The following is an 8,126-nucleotide window of genomic DNA, read 5'->3' on the forward strand; positions in this document are numbered from 1 at the left end:
GAGGGTGTTGTGATGAATAAAGTATGTCAGACAGAGAAAGACAGATGCAGTGTGATTTCATTTATATGTGGAATCTAAAGAACAAAATAAAACAGAAACAAACTCCTAGATGCAGAGAACATTTTGATGGTTGCCAGATGCGAGGGATGGGGGGGGGGGAGATAGGTGAAAAAGGGTAAGGAATTAAGAAGTACAAGTTGGTTGTTACAAAGTAGTCATAGGAATGTAGGGCATAGCATAAGGAATGTAGTCAATAATATTGTAATAACTACGCATGGAGTCAGATGGGTACTAGATTTATCAGGGTGATAGATGGAAGGGGGTTGGGGAGCAGGGTGAAAAAGGTGAAGGGATTAAGAAGTACAAATTAGTAGTTACAAAATAATCATGGGGATGTAAAGTAAAGCACAGGGAATATAGTCAATGATATGGTAATAACTACATATAGTGCCAGGTGGGTACTAGACTAGACAGGGGGAATCACTTCTTAAATTATCTAAATGTCTAACCACTATGCTGTACAGCTGAAATTAATATAAAATAATATTGAATGTCAACTGTAATTGAAAAATTTAAAAATTGGGGGTGAGGAGGTGAAGGGAATAAGAGGTTCAAATTTTCAAGTATAAAACAAATATGTCATGGGATGTAATATACAGCATAGGGAATACAGTCAATAATATTGTGATAGCATAGTACAGTTTCAGATGGTTGCTGGACTTATCATGGTGATCACTTCTTTAGGTATATAAATATTGAATAACTATGGTGTACACATGAAACTAATATAATATTGTATGTTAGCTATATTTTAATAAAAATATTTTTTAAATGATTTCCAAGAATTATGGACCGTTGTACTTTTTTGCATATAGCAACATTATAAAATATAAAGATCTTAAACACTAAAACATCAATGATCTTTTCTTTAAGACTTCAGGAAAAAACAAATGGAACATTTCCTGTACTATAGTGTTGTATAATATCAGTAATGTACTTAATGTCTTGAAAGACCATTATTAAGCCTAGGTACTTGTTGAAATGAACTGGATATTTTCACTAGTAGAGGAAGAATAAGAAGTCACAATATAAAACATAATTTTTGACATTATGCATATGTTCTGTTTTTGAGTTTGAGATTCTAAAGGACAAAAATGTTTTCCCACAGTTGAATTCAAATATATCTATTTACATGACTGTCACCTCCACTAATTTGCAAGCTTCTTGTACCTTTGTATCACTAACAACTAATAATGCCTTGTACATAATAGGAGACTAAAGATGGTACCTCTCAAAGACCAGATTTCTTTTGTAAATCAAGTGTACAAATCTCCTAGGGCTTCCATAACAAATTAACCTCCAAGTCAGGGCCTTAAAACAACAGAAATGTATTCTCTTGTAGTTCTTAAGGCTAGATGTCTAAAATCAAACTGTCAGCAGGATTGGTTCCTTCTGGAAGCACTGAGAGGAACAGCCCATTCCAGGCCTCTCTCCTAGTTTCTGGTAATTACCAGAAATCCATGACTTCTCTTGGTTTGTAGCTGTGTCAATCTAATCTCTGCCTCTGACTCCACGTGCCCTTCATCCTGTGTGTCTGTGTGTTTTTGTATCCAAATTTCCCTCTCGTTTCTCTCATAAAGACAATAGTCATTAGATTTAGAGCCCATCCTAATCCAGTATGGCTTAATCTTGACTTGATTACATCTGCAAAGACCCTGTTTCCAAATAAGATCACATTCACAGGTACCAGGCATTAGGACTTGAATGTATCTTGGGGCGACACAATTCAACCCACCAAGTAAAAGATATAATGAAGACTGGAATATATACCAAAGGAGTCTTGCTTTAACTATTATAATATGATTCAGACAGAACAAATATATTGACTATGATCTAGATGTTTTTACATTAATATTAGTTAACGAGACTTTACTTACCATCTTGCCACAGATAAAAATTATGTTGATGGAATACCATTTCCTTGACATGACAGATTCAATAAAGAAATCAATAGCTCTCTTTCAGAAATAATGATTCTGAAAGAGATAATCATCTTTCAAAAACGACGATTCTAAAAACATTTATTTCCTTGTGGTTGTGAGAAATATTGGCATGTATTTTCAATGTTGATATGTATTTTGAAAGATTCAGAGGGAAATGATCTCTGGCTAAAATGATCTCTGTGGCAAAAAACAACAACAAACAAACAAACAAACAAAAAATGCTGCATGCTCACTACCCACTTACTCGTCCCTGGCACACAGGTCAGTTTTTCCCCATGTTCCTGGCACTTAGCCGTGTGTCAGAGTCTGACCAATGAACTGTGGGTAGAACCACTTCTAAGTTTGGCCCTTAAAAACATCCTGCTTGAGCCTCCTTCCTCCCCTTTCCCTGCTAGGATGACTTTGGGACCACATTTTCCAGTGGCATAGTTGTCAGATGGAGGCGGGCTACCTGGCCATACCACAGTGTCAAGAGAATAATGAATGAAGTTGTACTGTGCTACTGCCTCATGCCCTAGCTCGCTAATGCAAGCTATGGATCATGCAAGTTTATATCATCTCAATACACAGAGTTATGTGTATTGAAAGCCCCTGGAATACAGTCTGACTGTGTCATAGTCATCTTTATATTTCCAGCATTTTTCACAGTGCCTGGTTTATCATATTTGCTTTTCTTTAGATCAGGAATCGATCTCCTTCAAAAATCAGTATACGTATTTTTTTTCAGCCGTCATACTACTTGTAATGAAAACTCATTATTTGATATCTAAGGTTTTTTAACTACTTAAAAGAAAGAGAAAAATAAGCAACAACAACAACAAAAGCAAAAAACATGATTGCCTCCTGTGTGTCACACTCTGTTGTTAAATAGTAGAACACGTTTATGTTAGAGGAAAAGATAGTGACAATGCATTCCAGGCTTCGGAAACTAGTGAATAAAGTTAGCAAAGCATCCTGCACTGTCCACCAGTTATGAGATATTTTATTCATGAAAAACTCAGCAATATACAGAAAAAAATCATCTAGAAGAAACCTCATCAATTCATAAAATATTCTTAAAAGAAGGGAAAGGCTTCAGCTGCCCCACTCTCACCTGATGGAGAGCAACAGCCATTTTATACTAGCCTGATCAGAATGCAGAAGGAGAGTTTACAACTGGACATCTTAGCAAATCGAGTTGGGACAGGTGCAACAACTGGGGAAGGAGGTTTGGTGGGCTGTGCAGACAGAGGAATTTTAACCAAAATGGCTAGAGGAGTAAGAAAAACAATTATAAGAGACAGATCTGAACAGCCTGCTGAAATAAGCTAAAAATGAGTCAGACCTTCAGTTTGATGACAACTTAGACAAGAATTTTGAAAGTGACAACGAATTGAAAGCTTTCTGCATCTAGAGCAGCACAACTGTTAATTAGAGCCCCCAAGGGGTTGATGCATTTAGCAAATGATTATTTTATGTATATTTTAACTTTCAAATGCTTCAATAAATTGCTGATAAAAATAAAACCTCATTTTCATATTCTGCCCACAAAGTACTTCTTTAGGGCTCAGTAAATCATCCTAGTCTACGTCCGGAGTTGGGGCAGGTGAGAATGGTTTGTGATTGCTAAGCATGACAATGTAGCAAAGGTTTCAAAGACCGCTCCATCTGCAATCAAATTTTTCAAATTTCTTTGGAAAAATACAAAATAACACCTATGCTAAACAAAGTTCCTTCTTATCCAGCCCCCTCATCATCTTTTTTTTTTAATCTAGTAAACTCATTTGTTACTATAAAGTCAACTTAATTTTTCAAAATATTTTATAATTCAGGTTTGTCTTTTTTCTATTTAAATAAATTGATGAGTTTTTAATAATTTTGGTTTTAATTTTTTGCTAAATGTGTACAGAAATATAAAAAAATTATTTTGCATGTCCCTAGCATTCAAAAGTAATGTTACCAGAGAATTGGGAATTTCAGAGGGCAACTGGGGGTGGCGATGAGAATAATGTGGATCATGGGAGTGGGGGCAGGGGTGAACCCTCTGAAGGTTTATGTACCATGTCTGGCCATCCTCTACAAATAAGAGAGGATTTTATTTAAAAGAAACCCACAGTCAATAAGATACATTTTTGTTAGAAATCTAAAATTCTTCATTTTTATTTAAGGATTTTAGTTCTCTTCCTCCCCCCCCGCCACCCCGTAACTGTATGAACAGAGTGAAGAATCTTTATTTTTCCTCCATGATGATTAGAAAATAAATGGCTCTCCAGACAAGTGTCAAAGAGAAAATTATTCATGACACTTATTAAAGAATGTTAAGGGACACTTTATTCAGAACCATCACGTTAGGTATAGGGACCATTGCCATCGGCTTAACTTGAAATACAAGGAAAAGTGGGAATTTATAGCCAAGAAGCAGGGTGGGAGTCAGTGGATAGAAAATGACTAAGAGGAGACATTAGAGGTAAGGGAGGATTCTGGCTAAACCAACTTAGCAAGATTCCTGCTGAAGTTAGGCCAGGGTGATCAGACTTCATCTGGGGGAAGGTGGAGGGCGAGGGATTGATCAGATTGATCAGGTACAGAGAGCAATCAGATATCAAGAGTACAGGTTTCTGGCTAAACTGACTTAGCAGGACTTCTTGCTGAAATTGGGAAATGCAGAGGTGAACACGGAAGCCCAAAAGTCAAGGCATAGTTGAGAAAAGAGTTTAGAGGAACCTGAGTCAGTTTGGTCAAGGAGAGAATCTTTGTCCCCAGTCAGAAGTGAACTGGGCCTCAGGAAAATCACAGGCTGCTTCTGGGTCTGTTGTGAAGCAGCTCTGTGACCACAGAAAAGTCTCTTTATTTCTGGGATCCTCAGTTTTCCTCACCTGTAAAATGAATGGTCTGCTTTAGATGGTATTCAGGTCCTTTCCTTCTGTAACATCTGGGGATTCCAGAAGAGGAGAAAGAAAGACTCTTTTTCAGAGACTCATTTCCTCTTAAATAGGAGCACAGAGTTAGAATTCGGAGGAAGATAGATAGAGACTCATCTCTCACTGACAGCGGATGGAAGATGAGTGATCACAGGTTGGAGATACAGTAGTACCTCGGTTTTCGAACATCTCCATTGATGAACATTTCGGTTTACGAATGCCGTAAATTTCATGGATATAGGGTATCATTAGATAGTAAAATTCATGCTAAATTTGTTGTTTTAAGGGTTGATTTTAAAGGTCTGGAATGGATTAGTCCATTTTGCATCACTTTCTATGGGGAAACCATGCCTCTGTTTTTGAAAATTTCAGAACTCCAACAGTCTTCCGGAACGGATTACATTAGAAAACCGAGGTACCACGGTACTTGGAAAAAGAATGTGTTCTGCTGTGGGGACTGATGGGAAAATGAGGAGGAGAAGAACTCTAGGTCCTGAAATGGAGACTGAGTAAGCTAAAGCCCAACAAGCCACTGTGGGGGAAGAATAATGGAGTCCACCCTCCTTGTGGAGGAGAAAGTCCAGCCAGCCTCTCCTCCTTTTGTGTGAGCATTTACTGGTCTTGCGTCACCACAAGGCCTTTTTCCTGGCCACAGGCTGTTTATACTTCCTTGCATTGGCCACCAACAAGGGGTCTTTCATTTTGCTTCATGCTTAACTATGAGTCAGTTCCAATTCAACTATGTGATCTGACAATGTCTGCACCTTTGTTTCTGTAATGAATCCGTAAACTTTGAATGAGGCTTGTGAGGAGGGGAGGGAGTGGTAAATGCATGTGAGTGGAATCGATAGCTTCATCGACCTTATAAGTAGTCCATGAACTGAAAAAGCAAAAATCTTCCTAGTCCCCATTTCTCCACTGCAATTCTGTAGGAGTGCCTGGATTCATCGAGTCTAGAAAAAAACATACCCACCAAGTGAACTGGGAAACAGAAACACAGGAATCATTATATTGAATATGCTGTTTCTTCGTTAGGGCTGTGACTTCCTCACACTGTTTCACTGACAAATGTTCTCTCTCCTCAGACAGCGCTGAGCCCCTAACACGTGAGAAGCCTCTCACAATTGGCTTGCTCAAGAACACTACTTGCCTACTACACATTTCTCTGAACAGAACCGCCTGTCTTTCCCTGGATAGATGCAGATGCTCCCTCCACAAAGAGGCGGAATCCATTGTTCTCCCTCCACAGCAGCTTCTTGGGCTTTTAGTTTAATCAATCTCCATTTCAGGACCTAGAGTTCTCTCTCCTCCTCATTTTCTCATCAGTCCCCACAGCAGAATGTATTCCTCTTCCAAATATCTCCAACCCTTGATCACGAATCTTCCATCAGCCGTCAGTGAGAGATCTATTAAATGTTCCCATCTTGATAGCCTTCTGATGAAGACAAATGAGAAATATACTTGTTGTGAAACAGCTCCTAGTACATTTATGTCTCTCAATTTCCTTTGTGTTCTCTCTGCTCTGAGGCTTGGATATAGAATGGAGACTGGGTTTCAGTGACAGATGGCAGAGGATAATCTTTTATTTTGTCATGAAGTTAATCCTCAGAGAGGCTTGAAAGAGACCTTTCTCTTGTAAAATCGGTAGCTTCATATTTCCTCGCATTCAACCAAGTAGAAAAAGCTTCTCCTTTCTGATCTTCAAGATAGAGAACATGCCTTTCCTTTTAAGCTAACCCACCTTGGAAAATACTAAGTTGAGGATGCCCTCTTCGTTTTGTTTTATTTATGCTTCTGTGAGTGTCTTGCTCCTTGTATTTCATGATAACTTGACTGTGTTTGAGCCCTGGCAATAAATAAGAGAACAGGGCTATTAAGGCTTATCCAGTAAACAAATCCAAAAAAGCTGTCCTTTAGGGCAATTTGTTGATATTTTTACAGATGAAAAAGACTAAATAAAATACAACACTAAAATTAATTTTTTAACATTGATAAACAGGCACTATACAAGTGACTAAAAAACTTTTAAAATCTTACACTGGCTAAGAAATCACAGGTTTATATCCAGATGAAGCATCTGCTTCATTCTTTGAACAAGTTCAGCCAAAGAGGGTTGTGATTTAATGAGTGAGAGTACTTGTACTAGGTGTTGGAGCAAAGCAGAGAGTAGTAGCTTCCAGCCTTAATCAATAAATGACAAAGAAGCCAAAAGACAAATTATCCATGGGGCAAAACGCTGTTTTGTTTTTGTTTTTTCATTTGTTGTTTATCATCAATCATTTAAGGAGAATGAGAGTTAAGATGTTTCCAAGTATGAACAGAGGCAGATTGTTAGCTCAGAGTGGTTAGTTCAGAGTGAAAGGAATTTTGAACGCAGAAAAACGCTTAACCTGGGTTGATGTCTGGACTAAATCACAATGCACTAAGGTAAAAGCCCTCACATTTGAATTTGGGGGCTGGGATGAGGTGGGAGAAGAGTTGTAAAAGACCAAATAGAGGAGAATGAGCTTTTATTTGGCTTTGAATAATAGTGACACCGGTTCTCCTTCATGTGGCTTTGCATAATGGTAATGATGGAAAATATAAACCGGGGGTGCCAAAAAATGTATACAAGTGGACACTTCGGTCAACATTGCTCAAGCAATAGTTTGCCATAATCAGAAGTCTGGACGTTGATGGTAACCACTTTGAGCACCTCCTATAATTGCAGAAGTCAAACATGACTTGTATTCATCTTTTGTTATCGGTATATATTGAATATTACAATTTTAATAGAGATTTTTCCTTTCTTAAAAGTGTATCCTTTTTTAAAAAATTTTACTGGGAATTTTGGGGAACAGTGTGTTTTTTCAGGGCACATCAGCTCCAAGTCATTGTCCTTCAATCTAGTAGTGGAGGGTGCAACTCAACTCCAAGTCCAGTCGCCATTTCCAATCTTAGTTGCAGGGGGCACAGCCCACCGTCCCATGCAGGAATTGAACTGGCAACCTTGTTGAGAGCTCACGCTCTAACCAACTGAACCATCTGGCCGTCCCTCTGGAAGCTCAGCAGCAGCTTGTTGTCTTCAATCTAGTTGTGGAGGGTGCAGCTCACTGGTCCATGTGAGAATCGAACCGGCAACCCTGTTGTTCAGAGCTCACGCTCTAACCAACTGAGCCATCTGGCTGCCCCTGTATACATTTTTTTGGCACCCTCTGTATATTCCATGGAATCCAGATTCCCT

Source organism: Rhinolophus sinicus, chromosome 16 (genome assembly GCF_057876585.1).
Source record: "Rhinolophus sinicus isolate RSI-liver-muscle chromosome 16, RSI-T2T, whole genome shotgun sequence".
Lineage (NCBI taxonomy): Eukaryota > Metazoa > Chordata > Mammalia > Chiroptera > Rhinolophidae > Rhinolophus > Rhinolophus sinicus.